General features: G+C 33.9%; 1 long non-coding RNA gene across 1 annotated transcript in view; it reads right to left on the reverse strand.

The window, feature by feature from the left end:
- Nucleotides 1–265: 265 nt before the first annotated feature.
- LOC124083803 (uncharacterized) overlaps nt 266–23,621 on the reverse strand; it is a 290,521-nt gene continuing 267,165 nt past the window's right edge. Inside the window, exons 10-11 of the long non-coding RNA XR_009225524.1 lie at nt 11,491–11,633; nt 266–8,668 (exon numbers count right to left, since the gene is read on the reverse strand). This is a non-coding gene — a long non-coding RNA (uncharacterized LOC124083803). The remainder of the gene's footprint in view (nt 8,669–11,490; nt 11,634–23,621) is intronic.

Raw genomic sequence — 23,621 nt, forward strand, 5'->3', positions numbered from 1 at the left:
CATGAAAAGAAGCTGCCTATTGAAACACCTGGGACAAAGGATGGACACCATAGAGAGTTGTTTGAAATGGATCCTGAAAATCTCAAGCTGAGGATGGCACAGCAATGACAGGAAACTTCATTACTCAAGCACAAGATTTTCAGCTGATGTTACCAGAGTGACTACTGATGTACACCCAAAGCACCTTAGCAGATTTAGACTACTACCCACACTGAAGAGTGGGAAGTGCACTGAAGATAATAGCAATAAAATGAGAACTCCCCGATACCCTTTCTTCTCCCTATTGCAGCTTGGATAGTGTGAAGTACAAATTGCCTTTAAGAAGATGCTGGAGGAGGAATGAAAGTCTGAGGTAGTGGCAAAGAGAAGTTTCCACATTCTCTTTCTAGGGCCAAGGACATCTTGCATGCAGCGGATCCCATCTGGGCGAAAAGAGAAATAAGTTGAGAGAGATGAGTAGTAACTGATTGATGTGAGACTTCTGGGCCTTTTTTTCTTTTTCTTTTTCTTTTTTAAAGGAGAGTTTCCAATCTGTGTGCTATGAAAAGACTTTGGAAGATGTTAAGAGGGGAATGACATGATCAGAGTTATAACTTGAAAATGTTAAGTTTGATTTCTCTATGGGGATGAGGTTGGAGAAGAGAAGGATAAAATCCAGGCAGAACAGTTGGGGTGTTATTGGAATAGTTTTGGTGTGAGAGAAAAAGCCATACTCCGGGTTGGTAGCAGTTAAGAACACAGGGTGAGATGATTTAAAAATATATTTGTGAGGTAAAAGTAGCAGTACTCATAGATGAACTGGATTTGAGAAATTACAGAGGTGTCAAGGATGAGAGCTAGGGTTTTGGCTTGAGCCACAGGGTGGATGGGGGTATTTAACAAAGGAACACACTAAAATGAGGCTGGAGGTCCAAACAGAGTTGAATGATGGTTAACAGGTCAAAAACTCAGTATCTCAGAAATTCTCTATAAATGAATTTGGAAGTCCTCGTTCCTTTTCCAGAACTGTTGATCACTCCTTCCAGAATCTAGGGACATGAATAATATCCTTAACAATGTCAAAGAATTTCCATCAGTCCTTAATTGCCTACTCATCTGTTTATCCTCTATTTTAACCATTTCCTTGATGTTGTTACCATTGATAACCGAAATTCACATTTTACACACAGCAATCCTCTTTCTCTGTTATGTTTTAAATGTGTGTGTGTGTGTGTGTGTGTGTATGTGTTTGACAATTGCTATTACTTACAAACATTTGTGTCAGCTATATTGGGTAAAAATTGTTTGTTGGAATCCAAAATAAATAACACAAAAGGAGAACATGATAAAGTACTGAGATCATTTGCAGAAGGTTGTGTTAATAGTCATTGGCTAACACTGTAGAGTATAATCCATCATATTAGTTCTCACTGTCTGAAAGCTTAAAATAGCATTCAGAGCATATAAACAGTAGGTTACAATTTTTTTTGCTATATATGTGCATTTTTTTATAAAAATGATTGAGAGGCCAATAGCATTAATATCGATCAACAGTACCTGTGTTAATTTCTAGGTTTTGATAACTGGACTATGGTTACATAATATATTGACATTAGGAAAGAAGGGCGAAGTTTATATGGAAACACTATGCACTCTTTTTGTAACTTTTCTGTAGGTTTAATAATTATCTCAAGATACAAGTTGGAGGCTAGAGGTAGAGTGCTTGCCTAGCATGCATGAGGTCCTGGGTTCAATCCCTGGCACCATAATAAGTAAATACATAGTTTTCAAAAATCAGAAATGCAATTGTACATTTTTAAAGGGTATATGTATACAAAATATCTAAAATAGAAAGGTATTCAAATATAAGCATGAAAGTGTTATTATTTATTGTTATGTGTTTGTTCTTAATTAAACATGAGTTCATTTATATTTACAACAAATCAAACTGCATTATAAAATATAAAATAAGAATATGTGTGTAAATACATGACCATACAAAATGTCTTGGAGTTTAATAAACAAATAAGAACGAATATCATCTTCACTAGTTGTAAAAGATCTAAGAATCGACCATAAATCTGAATGCAAATTTGCTTATGTTATAGCCCAGTTTCCAGGTGCTCTTAATAAAAAAAATACGTTATTAATTCCTAGAGTTCTAAACAGCTCTTTTAGCTTTACCAAATCTGTTAATCATTTCACCATCTTTGTAAATACTGACATACAAAATATCAGAGTCCTCTTTAACTCTCTCTCTCTCTCTCTCTTTTTTTTTTTTTTTTGGTTAACCCACTTGTTAAGTCTTGCTCAGTTTCACCTCCATTAACTTCACTTCCACCTTACAGTAAGTCCTCATTGCTTCTCTAAGGCCCTACATAAGAGCATCCTCCTCAACTCCCTCCTCACTCTCCTGGACCCATTCTCCTATGTAAGGCATACCACTTTAGGCATAATAAAACTGACAATATTTAAAAGCCTTCAGAAGGAAATATATTACCCTTAAAACATAGAAATACAGAAAAAAGATCACACCCAGCTAGATTCTAGTCCACCTCATGCCTCTTTTGTATCTTGCCAACCAGGATCACACCCTTCCTGTCTGTGTGTGTCCCCTTCACTCCTTCCAATGTGGATTGTCTACTGTGCCCTAAAGAGACCCTTGACCCTTCCATCCTGGTCTTTGTTCATGTTGTTTCCCTTGAGATATTTTTTTTTTCTCTCACTCATTCAAAACACTGGGATATTACATTAAGGTGACAGAGGGGTCTTGCCCTCTAAAGGCGGTTAGCTTTGCTAAAGCTTCTGAAGGCTCCCAATGAAATTGCCCATTTCTGCTTCTCTCCTGGTCTACCTGTCAGTATGTAGATTCCTTTCTCGGACCTGAATTCTTTGTTATTATGATATTTTTATTACTGTAATCTATGGAATAGCAATTCATAGATTCATATTGTGCTCCCAGACGTGGCTTTCACAAGGTCTAAATGTTTGCATTTATTTTTCTGCAGTTTGCAGTGCCCAACAGTGGGGTGGATGCTCAGTAAAAATTATTAGAATTAAGTTGAATGCTGATGACATTCTTTAAAAAGCAGATAAAGGTTAAACATTCCTAATCTGGAAATCTGAAATCTTAAATGCTTTAAAATATGCAATTTTGAGTGCTAAAATAATGATGCAAATGGAAAATTCCACACCATGTAGCTTTGTTTTGTGCACAAATTCTTAAAAGTATTTTACAAAATTACCTTCAGTCTATATATATATATATATAATGCATACATGAAACATAAGTGAATTTTATGTTTAGAATTTGGGTCTCATCCCCAAGATATTGCATTATGTATATGCACATGTTCCAAATTTTGAAAAAAAAAATTTTAAAAGACTTCTGGTCCCAAGTAATTTTAATAAGGGACACTTAACCCATATAATTCAAATTCAGCTCCTGATCATTATCTCCATTTCCCAGCTTTTCTTCCTTACTGCAGCAAGTTTATCAAGCTATTACTTCAGTCTTCAAATACTGATAAGCATGTTTCTTGGATACATTTTTTTAGAGTTTAGATCAATAATCATTAGTGAAATAAAGCTAAATATGACATAACTATAATTTTTTTTTCTCATTGTAGAAACCATGTCGTATTTATTCTGCATGCTGTTCCAAGTTATCAGTTGAAGAAAGGCATAGCTGAGCTTTGTCAATATTCAGTTCACTTTGTTCAGACTCCTGTTTTGTCCTTTTATTCAGTATCTAATACTTACAGCACCACTGCATATGGTTGCTTGGGCTGTACCCTATAAAAGGGAGACCAGCCAGGGAGATGAGTGAAACTCCAATACAGACCAGGCTCTGATGACCAAGCTATGAGTCCAGTTACATATGCAAGGATGGGTGCATCATCCGCCAAGAAGAAAGGGCACCTTTTATAATTCACACAAAGTGCAAGTGGGGATCCATCTAGTCAATGAGCTTTAATATATTATATAGGGAAATTTTTCAATAATGAAACTCTTAGTGGGTTTTTTTTAGTCCAATTTTGTTGATAGGAGTACAATTGTCATCTAAGTGAATTTCAGCATAGAAACAGTGGAGAATTCAATGAATTAAACATGCACACTCTCCCTAGAAATCATAAAAAGATGCATTAAGTCATTGGATCGATTTCTTTTCCAATGTAATGTTTTGTTTTTTTGTACATTTTTTATTGTTTTGTCCCATATGAGTTTAAACTATTTAAGCCATGGTTCTTATTTCATTTCCCAGGGGTTAATATTCAAGAGTATTCTAAAAGTCCCTAATAGTAAGTTGAAAGGTGGATTTATTTTATTTTATTCTTCTTTGATAAAACAGACTCATTGGAATCTAGGGCATTGAATTATTACTCTTACATTCCCTATCAAAAATATCAGTACGATCAGTGAACATTTTCTGTTGGCCAACTATTGATTATGTTCTTAATGTTCATCATCTCTTCTCCTCTCCACAAATCAGCCTGACAGCATTATTCTCATTTTTTTAGGAGAAAACTCAGGTGTTTAGTAATTTCCCCAAGTAGAGAAAGTAAACATGTATAAACGTGTGTGATCTAGATGCTTCTGGTAACAGAACAATGTCTCACTCCTTTAGATAATGTTCCACAAAGTACTGTCCATTTTATTTAATAAATTCATTCAAAAATTACTTATCAACTATTTCTTTGGTGCTCTGCATTCTCCTAGATTCTCAGGATGTATCTCCAGGATTTTAAAGAAACAATGTCTTTGCTATTAGGTATTAGTATGTATTATGATATGAATAGATTCAGATAAAGAGAAAAAAAAGTAATGAGTTGGAAGCATTAATTGGGAAATCATAGAATCACTTTCTGAGGAAGTGATGTTTTAGTGATGGTCTGATATAATAAGAAGAAAGCCAGGAAGGTTCAGGTTCTCAAGCAGATAAAATAAGTAAGTGTAGAGCCCTTAGGCTACAAACCAAGGCATGTTAGAGGAACTTCTTGAAGGTCAACATACTAAGATGGGATACTCAAGGGGAGAATGAATAGTGGGAGTTGAAATCAGAAATTCAAGCTGAAGTCTCATGATGCAAGCTCAAGTAGGCAAGGGTAGGGAGTTGTAATGTTCCTCTAATGAGAAACTATAAATGGGTTCTACCGAATTTACATTTTTGAAAAATAACTCCAACTGATTTGAGGAAGATTATTTCTAGGGGAAGAAGAATAGAAGCAGAAATGGCAGTTAGGAAACTATTTAGCTGATGACAGTGTTTCAAGAAAAAGTGGCAAGTCCTGGAGGTTGGGAGAAGTGGTTATACCAGACAGAGCTGAAAGTCAAGTTGGCAGGACTTAGATGAAAATGTTGGTTGAAAAACAAGAAGGATCCAAGATCACACCTAGATTTTACACTTCAGGTACTAACAGAAGTTGGTGCCATTTACTGAGACAGGACAATTAGAGAAAAGCAAGATTTTAGGAGTGGGGGGGCAAGAAATTAGGAGTTCTGGAACATTTTCAGCTATATCAGGAAAGACCTAGGAGGCACTTATAGACACTTCCCATGAATGCATACGAGATATGGGGAAAAAAAACTACATATGTATGCATTTACCCTCCTGATCAACATGCAAATACTGAAGTTTCCTTAATGTTTTATATCATAGCTACATATTTATTCTTTGAGACACAGTTTGATTTGATCATCAAACCAGTTATTAAGATCAGAGTACAATTTTTCAATGAATGTTAATTTTCTTTTTGCCCTGTGATGTCCAAAGGCAATCTTTAGTGGGTCCGTTTCCCCCATCTGTAATGAATACTTTCTCATGTTCCTACAGTTAGGAACAGAGAAAAGCATTTTTCTAGGATATTTTTCTTTGCTTGTTTATCTGTCTCCTTCTTTCAGAACCATTTTTAAAAACATTTCTTCCAAAAATCTTTCTCTGGTTGCTTCAAGTCACATAGGAAAAACAACCTAAATCCTGAAATTCTAAAGAGGATATCATTTGTTTCACTTTCTTAACACTTAGAACCAACTTACAATTTTTAGTTTCCCTTTTATTTCTAGGTCTGTTCTACCTAGCATGATTTTAAGTTGCTCAAGGTAAAAAGGGATGACTTTTGCACACTCATTGCTAAAAAAAAAAAAAAATGCACACACAATAAGACTTCGATTAATTTATGTTGATTGAAAAAAAAATAGAAAGCCTACCTACCAAAATTCACAAAGGTTATAAAATAGTATTATTGAATGGGGACTTTTGCATATATTTGTAAAATCATACACTGCTAATTCTGGAACCAATATTATAGGTAATCTAATTCAACTTCATTTTGCCTTTGAAACTTCTTTGGGTGCTATGGTTTGGATGTGCTTTATATGCTAATGGCTCATGTGTTAGAAGCTTGGTCCCTGATGTGGCAATATTAAGAGGTGGTGGGACCTATAAGAGGTGAAAAATAGTAGAAAGTCATTGCCAGTCCATTTCTGCACTCAGTAACAGAAAACCAACTATAACACTAGGTAAACTACTGCTTGCTAAGACAAAAACAGACAAATGAATAAACAAATGAAATGCTGTGGCTTGCATATGGTTTACATCTTCCACAGGTTCATGTGCTTGAAGTTTGGTTCCCAGTGTGGGGTATTAGAACCTTTAAGAGGTGAAGCCTACTTGAATGCAGTTAAGTCATTGGGCACACCCTCTGAAGGAGTTAATGTTGTTCTCCAAAGATCACACTTAATTTTTCAAAGTATGAATTATTAGAAAAAGAAAAAGCCTCACTCATAGTCCAGTCTCTTCCTCTTGCACACACTCCTACAGTGATGCTATCTGTCATGTGCTGACACAGCCAGAAGGCCCTCATCAGAAGCCAAACAAATGGGCCCACCCAATCTTGGACTTTCAGCCTCCAAAACAATAAGATAAGTAATCCTTATTCACAAAGGAATACACTTCCAGCCTCAGGTGTTTTGTCATAGCAACAGAAAATATACTAAGATGGGATTGAAACATACATGTGTGTCCAACAGTGACATGTTTTGCTTTTAACTAGTTTGGTTTTTTGGGGGGAATTTTACTTTGTTCAGTTTTTTGTTTGTTTGTTTGTTTGTTTTGAACTATACCAAATATTTCCATGATTTATTTTATATGTAAAAACTATTAATTTACATAAATACAAAATTGGGGGAAGATAATATATAGTCCAGTATGAAGGAAACTTTCCACTAACCAAATTAAGAATTCCTTTCCAGTTGACTGGAAATTCTAGTGATAATCATTAGGTTTAAGGTATACTGTTTATTTTACTTTTATAATCTGTAAGTGTCATACAAATACTAATATGGTTTCTTAAATTGCCTATTCTGGAAAGAAAATCTTTTGAAAAGCTAATAAATATATATTTCCACTTATGCAATACAGTTTTCTCTTTATCTGTCAGTGAGTGTCCTATTAACTTGAATTTGTGAAAATTAATTAATTCTTGAGCTGGGGTTATGGTTCAGTGGTAGAGCACTTGCCTAGCATGTTGGAAGCCCTGGGTTTTATCCTCAGCACCACATAAAAATAAATAAAATAAAGGTATTGTGTATAACTACAACTAAAAAATAAATATTTTTTTTAAAAAAGAAAGTATTCTCTAGAATTTCTTTACCCTTAGATAGATAACCAAATAGGCTTTCTGAAAAACAGAGACCTAGAATACTTTGACCCAATTGAGGTGCAGACTAAAACAATGAGTCTTTCTCTTTTTAAACCTGCTTGAGTGCAAAAACAGCAGGAACACTCTAACACAAGAGGAAATGAGCCAAGAAGTTCATGTGTATATTTCAAGATATCTCTAACTATGAACAGAAACATCAAAATTATTTTTTTTCCAAGTCACTGTTGAAAAAAGAATGGCCTCATTTCTGTCCCCTCTATTCCATGGTCCAACTTGTCCAGGTAATTCCACTTTGCTTTCCTCCCCTTTTGATTCAATCTGTTAAGAGTTAGTCTTCTAGAATGCTTGCTGTGTTTGGTGTTGAGAAACAAATTTGGTTCAATACTCAACTAAGTAATTTAAGTGAACAGTCAAATTGCTGATATTCTGTTCATTAATGACTAAAATCAAAACAAGCAAGCAAACAAATAACTGTATATAGGATAAAATGAGAAATAAGGGATGAGATTTCGGTGAATATATAATGAGAATGTTTGTCAGCATGAAAAATTTGTCATTTTGCATATCTTTTTAAATGTGTGTGATTCTGGGTACATCTTATATTCTTATCAGAGTATCACTTAAACTTCCACTATGAAAATGGTTTATCAAATTTCTCCATGTTCCAGACCTCCAGAAACCCTCATAAAGAATTGCTCAGTGAATAGCTTGGTCGTACCTTTTGTCAATATAAAAGCCATGAGAATATTGATTTTAATTCTAATCATTTAATAAGTGCTCTGAGGGGAAACAGAAAAACAGGGTCCCTCTTTCCTTCCTCTGAAATGACAGTATGCCATGAAGATTATCAGAACATGATTTTGAAACATTAAAATTCCTCTTTTTGCTCAGAGGAATGAAAAATTAACACTTCTGTACTTGGGAAGATGAAATGTAAATCATCTTATGATGAAAACATCTTCAAATATAACATGAAGTTTCTGATTCTTTCCACAAATATAAGTTGACTTCTTCCAGTACACCAGGCACTGTGGAAAGAAAGATGAATCAAGACAAGGAACTCTCCTTGAAAATTTCAAGATAAAACAAGTGGGTTGACTATGGCACCTAGATTTTTTCCATAGGGAAAAGGCATTTCCTGAAGTTTCTCTGTGATTTCTTGGTAACTTTCCTGGGCCAACGATCTTCAACTATGAATACATAAAGTGTGTATTCACTAAAGTTCATATCAAATCTAATACTCCAATGCTATGATCCCAAAGTGTTTCTAAGACGATTAGAGAGGAAGAGATAAGGAAAGTATATAAACAGAAAAGAGAGGGAAAGAGGATGAGAATGAGCCAATGAATTTCACTGAATTAGTCTTAGTTGCAGAATAGCAAATTGAAGTTGTTTTAAACTGGAACCTTAACAAACATTTATTGAAAAAGAGTTTAATGCCCCCCACCATCTATTTGAGATATGTGGTAGTAGACTATTGAAGAAGGATCTTAAACCAAGTTGATATGGCCAGAAAGCCATGTAGAAAGGACAGTGTTTGTTGTTGTTGTTGTTTTTGTTTGTGTGTGTGTGTGTGTGTGTGTTTAAGAACACGAAGAAAATGACAGAGAAATGAAGGAAAGCAGGTATTCAACAAAATTCTGAATTCTACAGATAATAAACACAAAGTGTTTATAAAATTATTATGAGCTTGTATATGATTTATAAACTTGAAATTGATCATACCTGGCATGCAACACAATACCTAGAACATCATGTTAATTCAACAATAGATGCAGAATGTATGTTTAAATGTTAAAGAGAAGAAACTGTTAGTATCTAAGGATGGCACCATCCTTCAAATCCCTTTGATGAACAGAAGAAAATGGAGAAGAATATAGCAGCATTTTGTTTCCTGAGAATATTCAGTATTGAGTTTGCATGACTATTTGAACGATCTTTGAGCATCTGAAATTCTTTTTTTCTTTACAATATGCTTACATTCTTATTAGAAAGCTAGACTGTAAAGAGATGCAAAGTATCAACAACAAGGTTTTCAACATCATCTGAAGTTAGCAAAATATTTTTTTAAAGAAAATAATACATAAGGAGTAACCAATGCCTAACTATCTTAGAAAATTCCATGACAACATTTCTTCTAGAATTTAAGGGAGGCAATATTGCCACAAATATTAGGTTATGAGTGTTCTTGGAATTGAATGTTGGAAGTCATAGTTTATAAAATAAGGTCCCAAACTAGGATTCTATATTTCTGTGAATTTTATAAATTTTAATTAACATTTTTAAGCCTACCTTGTAGAATATTTTAAATTTCATCAGCTATAAAATGTAGTACATCTTAGAAAGTTGTTTTTGAGTAACATCTCCTGAATTCAAGGGAGTGAAGAAGCATCCCACCCCAGATAAGACTCAAACTACCTTTGAAGGTATAAGAATGAGTCAACATGCCACCATGATTCCTGTTCTATTGAGAAAATGATGATTAGTGTCTTGGATATCAAGAAGTGCCATATGCACATTTTATGATGAGTGATTTGTATTAAATCTTCAAAAGCATAAATGAATTCATTACCAAGTAATTCTGGAGAGTCCACAATGATTGTGGGAAACAGAAGAAATATGGTAACTCATTACATCTTCAACCAAAGTATTAATAGCTTTCAGCAAGAATGCATGGAGCAGTCTTAGGACACACAAAGTAGACGAGAGAGAGAGAGCATGCACGAGTGCAAAATTTAAGATAAAACCTTTCCTTTACCAGAGATAGCCCATGTTTTTGTTTTTGATCATGGAACAAAAATCCTTTACTTTTTATCTATCCCTTATATATGCATTTTTCAAAGAGGTATTAGTTATACATTGATGTATATTTGAAGTAAGCTTTGATTCATGAAGACAGAATTCTTTAAATACCCTATTTTAAAAAAAAATGCATGACTTTAGAACCAAACTAATAAAAGAAAATCAAAAAAAGGAAGAAAGATCCCAACTCATAGCTATACATTTTATTTTCCACAGCACTTATACGGCTATACATGCACCAATGTTTTTCTAACTTATTCAAGTGGGTTACAATGTGAGTTATAATTAAAGATTAAAGTCTCATGATAATAATTCATATCCATGTGTCCTTAAACCTTTGTAAAATCAGTTAATATTTGCTTTAACCAACTGCTGATATTTAATTTCAGGATGAAAGCATGATAGTTATAACTTTGTCCACACTCAGATTAAGACCTGATCTACAGAGTTCCTTTCATAAGTGAAATTTTAGAAAAAAATGTTAGTGAACAATTGGAAATTTGTTTACTAAAATCCCATACATATTGGTAAATTCACTCCTGTGAATTAGATCTGGAAAATTTTTGACCTACAGTGGCAGGGCCCAAGTGTGCTATTTTTCATTGCTTACATTCCTTTCCCAAATGACTGCACATACTGATTATAGGACCAAATTACTCAGTGTCAAAACCATAAAGGGTATTCAGGATGAAATAAAATGTGTTTGATGCTTCCCATGTGCCAAGTACATAGGATAAGCATGAAGTAGGGATTTCCATATTCTTAGTCTCATATTTCTCACAGTAATTGTGTTTATTATTTGCAGATAATGAACTTCAGGCTTAAAGAGCATTCTGATCCAAAGTCACATACAAATAATACAGAAGCTTTGAAATTAGCATATTTGTCTTATATTAAAGTTTTTAAAGATAGTTTTGTAACTTTTTTTGTTTTAATTTTGGACTAAGTATCAGCATTCATAAAGTTGGTTAAAAAAAATGAAGAGTCCTCAATTTGAATCTGGCATTGTTTGGGGAGGAAACAAAATTGTTTATTTAGCATTACTTACTATTATGATATCTGTTTTCAGTTCTTAATGTCTTTTCATAAAATCACATTTCTTACATAAGTTCCTCGTTTTATTGCTTCTCAAATCTATGGAGTCCTGTCACTCGTGATGTAACATTAGCAGCAAATAGAGGTAGTGATAGACTTCAGAAAAAACATGTCATGAAAAGAAAGGAAGAGAATTATTCAGGCCTGGATTTCAGTGGTTTGCTCAAGATAGCATATTTCTTGACAGTATAGGCAATAACAAGGAGGATTCATTTATTTACTAAAAAAATACATTACCTACAATTTCATCTTAGCAGCTTTATAATCTATTTGCAAAAAGGTCAACCTAGAATTAGAGACCCATGAAAAAATACAAGGTAATTTCTCATTATTACAAACTTCAAATATGGCACCAGTGTACTTCAAGTCTTTTGTGTGTGTGTGTGTGTGTGTGTGTGTGTGTGTGGTTTATTTTTCCTTATCTTAGTCTGGTTGAAGGATGATGTTAGCTCATAAGTCTTTGAAAATAAATAAACAAGAATTAAACCACCTTAAATTTTAATAGCCATCTCATACATCAACAGATGTATATTCTGTGTATATGAAAATATAAACATGGCATGTTTGACATTTTGGAGCATCCTTGGAGAGACATTGATTTGTAATTCAGATCACAGAGCATCTTTGATTTCTCCCACTTGCCTATGCCCTTTCCCCCACCCCTTCCCCCAAAATAAAACACAAAAGCTTTATCTGCAATGGATGGAGAGCAACCCAGGAATCTGTGCAGAGACTATCCATCACATTTCTGTCTTAATTGAATGACACCAGAATGAGATCGATAAAATGTAACAAGAGACAGCTTTGCATTTCCACACTCACTTATTCCCCCTCTCCATTACTCTCAGCCACCACCGTGACCAGAAAGCCAAAGTATAGAACATGAACCCTGCTGCCAGACAAGCTGTTAAGATATGAATAAACTTGTCGGGGAAATAACAAAACTTATAAACATTAGAAAGGAGATGTGGCGACAAAAGGTTATTAAAGGAGTATTGAATAGTCTTCTGTAAAAAAGCAATTTCATAGATGTATTCTCATTCCTAAATAACCTCTTCCATTGCAATGTTTCAGTTAAATAATCTCAGCAGTTCTCCCCATGCCCCCAAGATTTCTTGAGTCTGTGTCAATGGCTGGTTCAAACACAGATGTGGTGACATCTCAGCTCAAACCTGCAAGTCCTACTATAAATGCAATAAATGCAGGGCAGCTGTGATGCACATATGTCCAAGGTTCCCAAGATCTCCAATGCATTATTGATAACCTCATCACTTTGCTAAAAGCAAATGCTGACATTGTTTTAATCTCAACCTTCTCCTGAAGAGTTCTGGCTTTGCCTGGGAATCGATCACAGGAAGAAGTAAAACCAGAGGGCAAAATTGCACAAGTAAAAATCATCCTTAAGAATCACCTGCATCCACTATGTTAACCAAAATCACATGCCCTGATTGGGTGTTTTTATACCTTTGATATTTTCATTGTGGTCATACTCTAGGCTCTCTGTCTTAATAATTCACTTAACACTTCACATCTTGAGCTTGTTAGAAGTTATTGCTAGAACAAAAGTTGAATTGTAAAATAAAAATAAGCCTTCAAAATAGAATTTTAGAGCCATATTGTTTTCTTGTTTTTAGCAAATATTATCTATATAATTTTAAATTTAATTAGGCATATTTGATTACTCTATTTCCACATGGCTTCTTTACATTGATATATAACTCTTCATGGTAGAATAGCTAGCTATAGAAATATTGTATATAGCTTACTCCTTTGTTATTTTAAATAATAGTATAAGACTATCACTATTACATTTTAGTACATGTTAGTATCTTTAAAAGTAGTAACTAATTTTAAATTTTAGATATTACATTAAATTTATTTCAAAAGATGATGCATTGAATAATATGAAAAAAAATAGTAGTTCAAAGAAAGAAGTAGAAGCCTATACAAAGCATGGTTTATAACATAAATTTTTCTATGTTTATATTTGGAGAGAAAATCTTAAGTATAATATCCCTGCTATTAAAAATAAAAAAACATGAAGAGAATACTCATTGTTGATCACTTGAAATAAACAATAAGAAAATATTATTTTCTGTGATGGTGGAAGGATAGGTAATTTATAAAACAGATTCAAGATACTCCTGGATTCTAGAGCAAATGAACTTGCAGTTCAGTCATTATTTATGAATAAAAACAAGTGGTCACGTGGCACAAAGGAGAAAGCATACACAATTTGGTTTTACCTGCAGACACCAGGCACTTGAAGCAGACATTGATGGCTACCTGCCCAGGTAAGACACATGGCAGGCATTAATAAACCTGTTTCATCCACCTTTTATTTGCTGAAGTCTGTGTTTGACGTCACATAAATTTTCCCAAATTTCAGATCATGACATTACCCAAGATAGAATTAAAGCCCAAGAAAAACTGAATATAATAAAAAGAATAGTACCCGTCTCTGTACATATACCTATACCTCCATTGTAAGACATAAAAATTCTTAGTGAATTCTAAGATCCATAAAAACTAAAGCATCTCAAGACTTGTCATATTGTTTTATTTATGGTTTATGCTTTTCAATGCAGTCATTGCTCACTTTCCCAAGGGCTATAAGAGTTTAACTCCTAGGAAAAGAAAAGTCTAATTGAATGTGGAACTCATTTAAGCAACTTGAAACTATCTTGCAATGAACCTGTTCTACCTCTAATCACTTTTTATTTTGTATATTACCGTTTGCTTTAGTTGGTGGGCAGTCTGTTTAGCAGTACAAAAAAAAAATGAGGCTATTTCAGCTCTGTGTGTCACTTTAAAAAGAAAGATGAAAATATAAAAATGACACTAGAGTTTGATAACACCAGAATGGGGTCTATTGCTCTGAATGTGTGTGCACCTCCCATTTGGGAAGTTGATTAACACCAAGGATGCCACGTGGGTCAGAGCCCAGGAGGTGGATGCAACTGCTCCATAGAGTGAGTTCACACAAAGAATATGCTTGGGGCTTGAGGGGTGGTTGTTGTTGTTGTTGATGTTATTGCATGTGGGCTGTTCTTAATTTTTAAAATAGGACTATGGCTAATTAGGGGTGTTGGCACAGTGCTGTCTGATGAAGAAACTGATTACAATTATAAAAGACTTCTGGAGCCAACACGGTAAAAGACACGAACTACTACTCATGCTGGCCCCAGTGGTGTCTGTATGGTTGTCAATATGATTATGTGAGGAGCAGAAAAGGTTTTTTTTTTTTTTTCCCATATAGGATTCAAATGCCCGTGGATATGACATATAGTTTTACTAGTATCCGACTAGTGTTTTTTTTTAAATTAGAATATTAAAAAATGAAAATCCATCTAATTATACTTTGAAGAGTCTGATATGGTAGGCAGATGAATAACAGAAAAATTCTCTTCTCGAAGTAACTTTTATACTTCATCCCCCTTAATACCCAAAGTCATTTGCCAACTACTTTTCACATTCTATATGTTTGAAACTAACAAAAAATATATTGTATAAACACCAATAAGAAGAAAAAAAAGTGCAACCTAAATTATGCTTTGGGGAACTTATTTTATAGAGGAAAAGAAAGAAAGAAAGAGAAGGAAGGAGGAGGGAGAGAAAGAAAGAAGGAGAAAAGAATTTAAAAACTAAATTTTGTTTAATTCTATAGAGTAACTTAATGAAATGCAACAGCTAAACATAGTTTATGTTTGAGTTTTGTTCTCTCAAGAATATTCTTCATTTAGATGTGCACTTATTACAACATGTTACAAAAGAATCTGAATGGGTATTCAAATAACTGTTGTAATCAAAAGATTCTTTTCTCAAGGAAACAACCAGAGATTTTTACACTTATTTTTGCATTGCTTTGGGCATTTTTAAATGACAGAAAGTTCCTCATTTGTGGCCCCCCATCCCTGAAGCTACTGAATTGTTCTGGTTTTGTACAGTGTAGAACAATCCTGCAATAATGAAACATTTCAACTTTGCACAAAAGGTGAAGCTTTCCATTTGAAGTTTTTCTTTAACAGGAAAAAAAAAATAGAGAAAATGGGCTGACAGCTTTAGAGAATTCAAACAATCCCCCTTGCCAAGATACGTATTTCATGAGTTTTCTCTAATTTCAGATTTGGTGCATATGTTTCTTACTAACAATGAATGCTTTCAATTTCAAAGTTCAGTTTCTTCTTTCCCTGCTCAAACCAATCTTCACCTTTTTAATAGGCAATTATTTTCCTAATCGCTTCATAAAAACTTTTTTTTCCAGATGATTGTGAGGTACTCAGTGCTAAGTTATACATATGGATGCATTTAAAACAAACTGAGTGGGTTGTACACTGCAAATTGGTACTTGATTGGTAAAAGTCTCTTGGAATAAGGAAAAGCAGCAAGAATAATTTGAAATACTACTTTAAAGTGTTAGAAAACTTTTTAACTTACGAAGTCATAAAAATCACAGGGGATCAGTCCAAGAATTCTTTTAAGGAACAAAATGAGCAAAATAGTATTGTCTTGTGATGTTTCAATGGGATGGGTAGCATTGTGATATTTCCTTATATTGGCATTAAATCTCACTCCAAAAAATAGAACATTTTCCCATTTTTCTCTCTTCATAACCTATTGTTTTTAATTGAATGATACACTCTTTTCTGTGATTAAAAAAAATGTACAAAACCAGGTTTTATGCTCTCAATTATGTGTATATAGTTTTACTTGAAATACAGTGCTCCAAAAATTCTTATGGGTCAAAACCGAAAAGAAAAAAAAAAATCCTGAAAAACAAGAGCCAAAAATACTCCATATTTTATGAGAATCAATTTTATCATCAGGAATGAAGAGAAAGACAATCTATTTTAGCCCCTCACAAAAGCACTTTCAGCAATATTAATTTTGAAGCTGCCTAGGCAAAGAGAATAATGAAATTCATATGCTTAAGCAGTTGAAATTTATAATTGTAGTATTTAAAAGATGATTCCAGTAGGATTCCTTCCAAATCAGGAAAAACAGTTGATACTTCAAGAAATCAATTGCTCCTATAATGAAATTTGCTTCAGTGTCAATGTTTTAATTTGTAACAGGTTATTAAAAAGAGTTGTTTAACTATAAACAGAAACATTTTATCTTACAGACTTCTTAAAAAGTTGCACTTGATATTCTTCACCACTGACTCAATATAGAAGGTAAAATACAGAAAGTGATTGAGCCAATATAGCAAAGATCCTAATCAGTATCATGCTATAGAAAAACAATAAAGTGATTTTTGTCACCAATTACTGACAATTAGTGTACGCACAACAGTTAATTTCATGGAAATAAAACCAATATAAAATGAAAGGAACAAAACCCATCATAATTAATGGCATTTGCCTGCATTCCTCAACTGGCTTGCTCTTTAATGAACCATAAAAGTTGAAGCAACTTGAACAGCTAAACACATATGCAAAATGCAAAGGTTTGTGCATGCAAATTCTCCAGTTTTTAAGCATCTGTGGACACATGTAAGCCAGCAACAGATTTATGTATATTAAGTTGTTATCCCCTAAACCTAAAGATATGCTTCTAGACTGTGTTAAACAGTACAATCTACTGTATTAGGTTACAGAGAAATAGTTGTGAGAGCTTATTAGTTTTCTGGTGTAATGCTTGCAGAGACTGAATGGTCAGTAATTGTAGAAATGTAATATTAATATTTCCTAGTTTACCTTGCTCTTTTATCTCCAAGTTTCCTCCCCCCTTACTTCTTGCCTGGTTTTTCTAAGGTAACACTTCATTATGTGCTCCTGAGCACAGTGATGTCCAAGCTTGTGATCTCAAGTCAGTTTCATCTCAGGCATTAACTCTGCCACAAGTTTTAGAGTTGCAGGGTCACAATGTATCATCAAGTCAAATCAAGCTTTAAAACATTTTTTTTTCCTGGCTTCTCTTACAGCTAGAAAGTACTCATTTTGCAAGAAAACTATCAGTTGACCAAGTAAAAACAATACAAGGCCCATGAAATCTAAAGCTAAACTTAAGAAAATGTGCCCTCATAAATATTTTCCCCATTCCAACAAGTTCAGAAAACAAAACTCAAAACCTAACAAAACATCTCTATAGACTATTGCTTAAGGAATAATTGATTTTAAAACTTGAGGTACACAAATAAACATTTTAGAGGTTTTTAGCTGTTCAGAGATAAGATCCTCTCTAGGGAGACGACTAGAAACTGCTGGGCTCCTTTGTGCAGACTCCTGGAATGTGCTTGCTTTTCATTTCTTTCTTTGTGTCTGGCACACTGGCCTCACAGGCAGTGTCTTAAGCCATGCAGGGTCAGGGCAAACAGAGAACTGCATTCATGGACAGATCAAGTTTATGTGAGAATCTGCTCCTCCGCTGCCCTCAATCTCCATATGAATTGTTAATAAAATCTCAGCCTGAAAGCTCATCACCCCAACAGTGGGGAAGTCATGCAGAGAATCCTCTCGTTCAGAAAAACAAGATTTCTTTATCTTTTTCATCCTTCGCCAGCATTCGTGGGAATTCTGCCATGTAACCTCCTCCTGAACCAACCCGCACCCCCGCCCAACACCCCACTCGCTTCTGCAACTCTCAGGGTTACACCTGATCATCAGGAAAAGCAGGGAGCCCAAAGACAAAAGAAACATTCTGACACCCATAGCAAATCTACCTCAACATCCACTTTGCCTCTACCGTACTCTGCTGCTGTAAAAACCTTCAGGCAAAAGGAAATATCAATGCTTATTTTTTTCCCAGTTTGTGTCAAACAGCTGGAAAGACTTTCCCATAGCTTTATGACACCACATGAACTACAGAGGCACAGATATAATAAAAGGTCACATATAAAGCGAAGAACAGAGTCCTACCCTAATTAACTTGATATCTCCATGCAAATACTGGACAGGAACAAGCCCCGGTGTGTGTTGCAGGCAATCTTGCATGTATCTTCTAACCTTGCTACAGTCTAGCTGGGCCTCTTCTTTCCTCTGCTTTTGCTTCTTGCAAACTGTTTTAATATCGAACGCTTTTCAGAGGGATGGGCTGATGAACGAAAACATGAATTTCCTGCTTGCCCTTTAAGGTGGGTTAAAGGGGGTGCTAGCAATCAATTACAGAACAAAAGAACAATAACAAAAAAATGACTTAAGCTACACAGTGAATGTGCTACATTCTTTGCAGTCTTTTTTTTTTCAAACTCAGTGTTTCATTTGTATTTGCCTTGATCATGAATAGTAAATAATATCTCTTCACTTAAAAAATGAAAGTTTACCCAATAGCTCCTGAAGGGAATCTATTTTCAACTGAAAAAAGTCTTTAAATACATTTCCAATTTCAACTTAATAATGATTTTAACAAGGAGCTAAAAAGTTTGAAATTTCATCTGCATTTATGCTTCAGCTTTTCAGATTGCCTTAACACACCCTGATCTAGTTTCAAAATAAGCAGTTATATTTTCCATTCTAATTAACATTCTGATTCTACTGAATCTGTTTCCCCATTTTATTTCGGTGAATAGAACAATAGTAACTTTTAAACTTTGCACACAAATGGTGCCAAGTTATCCTCCATTAAACTCTTCTTTCCTACAGCTGTATATGTCAAAAAAAGTTGAATACTGTTTAAAAATAATATTTCTAAAGTATACCTGAATAAATCTAATTTGATTCAAATATAATGCAACTCTGGATCACCATGTATCTAGAAATGTTCTTAGGGAATCTTTGAGAAGGCAGAAATACACAAGCACACATACAACTCTCACATATAGACAGTTACTCTCTAAAAAACAAAAAAAAATAGAAATCAAAAAAGAAGAAGAAGAAAGAAAGAAAGGGCAAACTAAACACACAAGGTGACTTCTTAACCACTCACACAATAAAGCCATCATATAAACATATTTCACTCAATTTATCTAAAACAAAGTTGCTATTATAAATGGGATATGCATTTGCTCTACAGCCATAGGTATCAATTTTAGTTTGTGAATTACAAGAATCAGTAGTTCTAAGAATTCTGTTCCACAAAATTTAAGTCACAGATGCTTGACAAATTTTCATAACACAGGAAATTTAGTTTTACACTCAGCATCCCATCACTTCATGAAATTCTACTTAGTATTAAAATTTAGAAATTCATCAAACTTACATTGGAAAGATAATTATAATATAAAGTTCAGTATTATCTGTTAGCATTGATATAGATTATTATTATAATTAACATGCATTATACTGTTTTTGAAAGCATAGAATTCTATGGTTCTTCAAATATAACTAAACTAAGTAATCTCTAAATACACAAAAGTCAGTAAATTAATAAATGTTAAATGCATACTTGCAAAGTCATACAAATATATGAAAAGAGTTATTTTAGGAAATAGAAAATGATCCAAAACATATATTTCTCTTATGTTAAATTATTAACCAATAAGCTAGTTTTAGAACAATGAATTTAACTAGGGCTATATGGAACTCAATAATTTTTATTCATAAGACTTGTGTGTTACTGAATTATATCACCTCAAAACCTTCAATATGATGGCTTAATTTCACTGAAGGCAAAAAAAAAAAAAAAAAAATGTTGTATTTTAGCAGAGAATCTGTATTGCCAAACCACAATTCCTATTGTGATGAATATTTTCTGAGAAGTAAAAATGAATGGTTTGGTCCATTTCCTTAGTTTGTTTTTCAAAATGTGTATTTTCAAAACATTAGTATGTTTCTAGAGTGTAGTTCTGCTTTATCTTTCTAAGGAATGTGTCCCATTCATTTCTGAGAGGATCACTGGTCCACAACCAGGTGAAGGAGGAGGCCGAGTCCAATATGAATGTTGCTGGAAGGATTGAGACATAGAAACAAATAGTACCTTCTCCTCTGCCTGAAATTCTGTGAACCTCAAAGAGAAGACCTACCCCCAAGAAAGAGCCTGGAAGTGGGAAAGACATAAGCTATTGAGAACTCTATCTGGACATGTATAATGAATTCAGAATATTAGATATAAAAGTGGTTCTATGATATGGGGATTAAGGATTTTAGAGTGTTTCTAATAAACCTAGGGAAGAGTTGAGGCTTCCATATTATTGTGGACTGAATATTATGACCCCCTATCCCACCACCAAATTTGTATGATTAAATACTAGCCCCCTGTCTCCACCCCTCCATGTAGCTGTACTTAGGAATGGAGCCTCCATGGAGGTAATTAAAGTTAAGTGTAATCATAAGGGTAGGACTCTGACCCAATTGTACTGGTGTTCTTATAAGAAGAGACACTAGAGAGCTTGCTCTTTTTCTTCACACACGCACAGGTTGAGAAAGGGCATGTGGGGATATTAGGAGAACACTCTGTCTTCAAGCCTGGAAGAGAGCCCTCACCACAAAACAGAAGTCATTGATCATGGATTTCTGGCTTCCAAAATAGTGAGAAATTAAATTTCTGTTGTTTAAGACACCCAATCTGTGGTATTCTGTGTAGCAGTTTGAGAAGACTAATATTAACACATCTTAAAATTAGCAAGAACAATAGCAAATAGGTACAAATCCACATCTGCATTTGAAGGCCATCTCTGTTTTACCTATTACCTATACTTGTGCAGAGCTGGGTAAAAGGGACAAAAATATTAATCTGTAGCTCTCCTTCTGTTATAAAATTTAAAAATTTACCTGCTAGATAAGTATAGGTGTGTCTTTAACTAGAATTATTGATTACATACTTGAGTCAGTGAGTATAATAGTTAATTTGTCACATAGCCATTTTCTTTCAAAACACCTGCTTGAGAAAAATAAAAACTATAGTGTAACGATGAAAAGTATGGATTCTAGAGTAATGTCTAGATGCAGATTGAGCTTTAGCCACTGATCTGCTCTTTGACTCTATATGTATCTTAGATTCAGTTTCTTGAGATATAAAATGGCAATAATACCAAAAGGTTGTAAATTGTAGATGTTTCAAATAAAGCAGTACAATTTTTGATCAGAATTCTGACCATCACCATGGTCAGCATTATCCCACTTCTCTAAGCTCCCTAAATTACTTTCAGTTGAATGAATAAACTTCATACCCTCCTAGAATGATCTTCACAGAATGATTGTTTTAATATGTTGCCTGAAAATGTCATCAAAGATCAATATGAGAAATAGCAATATCTTCACCTGATGCTAACTTATTCCTAAGTATTTTACTCATTAAATAGTCCTCTAAAAGTGACTGGTAATGAGTCCTCTTCTCAGATCACAAAGACACGTGAATATTTTTCTGTACACGTTTGGTTTGCCTTCTGGTTTTTGGCATATTATGCTGTGTGGACTGCACTGGTAGTCTCTCAATTTTTATCCCCTTCAAAATTTTCCTCTTTCATTTCTCTTTGTACTGCTCTTTCAGGAGGGTTCACATTTGGACAGTCATATATTTAGGAAGATAGATTTAGAGAGTCAACGGCGAATTAAAACCACAGGACTCTGGGACCTGGCTGTGTGGTAGGAAGACAGCATGGCTACTTAATAGCTGTGTGATTTTGGGCAAATTAATAATCGTTCCTGGTTTCCTCATTCCTAATATAGGTTAATCTCAAAGGACTGGGATGAGAATTAAGTGAGTTACCACACATTTGCCAGAGGAGTGCTTGGGAAATGTTAGCAACTTAATATTTATTAGCTGCTATTAATCCTGTGTCTAAATAGGCACTGAACATAGGAAAAAGCTTCATAAGACAAGAAAATTTTGACTGAACATAATAGATACAAAGAAATATAAAACTACGGGGTTTGCCCTCAAATTTATTAAATTTTAATTGGTAAAATAAATCCACTTAGTAAAGCATTTTAAAAAGAAAACTAGAGATGTTCTACTCAAACAGTGGTTTGTAAGTTACTTCTGGTGTTTTGTTAATAAACCAACCCAGTAATGAGAAACAACATTCTATTTGCTTAAAATGGATATTTCAAGAAAAGTTAAGGATTTTTCAAGGAAATTTTGAAAATTCATTTGAGCCGTAATGACTATGTAGTTATTGAAATATAATATTTGTCAAAAATGCATTATATATCTACAGATTCTGTGTAATATTTTGAAGCCATTTAAGCACTCCATAGAGACATTTAACAGCTGATACTCTATCTCTAGCCCTGAAATTTGTCTTTCCAATTATTCTATATTTCTTTAAAGCTCATAATGAAGATTTAATAAGTGTGATCCAGCCTTGCCATCATGTTATATGTGAATTACATAAAATGTCAAACAAAACATATAAAATCTTAGTCTATTTCATATTCATGTTTTTGTAGTGTACACCATGGAAGAGAGTTTCAAAGGAGAATTCAAGAGCTAGTTTGATTATGTTTACATTATAAGAAGAATTAAGAATAATTTTTCCAAATTAAAATTTTATAACTGAATCAAAATGACTAAAACTATGCATCAAAATTTTTTAGCATTACATAACTGATATCCTTGCTATAGTTCTCCAAGTAATCATTCTCTAACTTGTAATATGAATGTTATTTTATTCAACACTTCTCAGAAATGAACACATCTGTCAATGGAATTGAAGTAGTCTATGAGTAGCATCAAAAGCTACACAACACATAATCAACACATAATTCATCATATATTTATTTATTTTTCAAATTTTTTATACATGACAGCAGAATGCATTTCAGTTCACAGTACTGTTTATCACACTGGTAAACTAAATTTCATAACATTTTTTTTTATTGGTTAAAAAATAATCTCAAATTATTTTAGGAATATTTTGAGCATGACAGTTCCCAGCACATATTTGTCAAGGATGCCACCCTTGTCTTGTTTTCTTTTAATATGGATGTGGTTCTGTCACATGCATCTTTCTTACTCAGGTCTGTTTAACCCTGGAAATATTTCCTCTTCACGGAGTCCCAAGGCTTTGAGCCTGGTTCAGTTTGTCAAGAATAATTGAGAATCAGGTCATAGTGAGCTCAAGTAGAGATCTAGTCAGTTCTATTTGGTTTTCTTCAGCAAAACGCACTCTCCTACGTTTCTCACAACTATGGTGCAAATGCAAGGTCTATACATAGTTAGAGGGTGCTGGGGAAAAAAACATTCTTCAGACAAAATAAGGTC

The sequence above is a fragment of the Marmota monax genome, unplaced genomic scaffold (assembly GCF_021218885.2).
Source record: "Marmota monax isolate L192 unplaced genomic scaffold, Marmota_monax_Labrador192_F-V1.1 WCK01_AAM20220418_F8-fsc00016, whole genome shotgun sequence".
Classification (NCBI taxonomy): domain Eukaryota; kingdom Metazoa; phylum Chordata; class Mammalia; order Rodentia; family Sciuridae; genus Marmota; species Marmota monax.